Raw genomic sequence first — 948 nt, forward strand, 5'->3', positions numbered from 1 at the left:
GTGAGGCCAACCGGATGGCAAAGGAGAAGAAGCTAAGCAAGAATTTTGGCTGAGCTGCAGTCCAAGCCCACAGAGAGGGAGGCTCTTGGCACAAATGGCACCAGAGTTGGCTCCACCTTGAGGCAAGGAGGCTGGTGTTTTGCAGCCCCATGTCAGGCAATCATTGGCTGAGGTCTGTCCAAAGTGTGCGTAAGCAGGGATGGCTTAGCTCGCATTTAGCTTAGGGCAATTCTCCAGAAAAGGAGACGGCCATGTATAATTATTAGACAACAGGCCCGGCAGCTGGAAGATGAGCAGACTCACTGCTAAAAAGGATTTGGGTGAGGCCCAGAGAGCGTCCATTATAGTGGGTCCATTTTGGGTGTGTCAGATTTGAGGTGGCAAAGAAATAAGGTATTGACATATGACTAGTGGGAAACTTGACATATGAGATAGGGGCTCACATGGAGGAATAAGACTAGCTATCTAGATATTGGACTTGGCACACAGGTGATAGTTTCAACAAGAAGGAATGAGCTCTCTATGGCCATGCTACCTTGAACAAGCCTGATCCCGTCTGATCTCAGAAGCTAAGCAGAGTCAGGTCTGATTAGTACTTGTATGGGAGACCACCTAGGAAGACCAGGTGCTGTAGGCGTAAAAAATAAGAGATTGTAAGCTGACAAGGTCCTTGCAATCTATGAGGTCAACCAAGGGTTGCCTCGCTTAAAAAAAAAAAAAAAAAGAATGAGATCTTTGAGGGCCACAGATCGGGGAGCCAGCCATTGAACGGTAAGTTGGTTACACCCTAGGTGGGTAAGAAAAGAGGAACCAGTGAATAAAGCAAAGGAGAGATGAGTAGAAAAGTATGTTTGTGTTGTTGACCTTACATTATGCCTGGAAGTCAAGAGAAGAAGTTAAAGGGGTATGAGTATCAAGAAAAAGTTGAGTCTACGGCCATGCCACCCC

The 948-nt window shown here is 46.6% G+C and overlaps 1 pseudogene; it reads left to right on the forward strand.

Moving 5' to 3' along the window:
• The first annotated feature begins 518 nt into the window (after positions 1 to 518).
• Positions 519 to 637, forward strand: LOC112481225 (annotated as a pseudogene).
• The last annotated feature ends 311 nt before the right edge of the window (positions 638 to 948 follow it).

The sequence above is a fragment of the Pteropus alecto genome, unplaced genomic scaffold, assembly GCF_000325575.1.
Source record: "Pteropus alecto unplaced genomic scaffold, ASM32557v1 scaffold555, whole genome shotgun sequence".
NCBI classification, from domain to species: domain Eukaryota; kingdom Metazoa; phylum Chordata; class Mammalia; order Chiroptera; family Pteropodidae; genus Pteropus; species Pteropus alecto.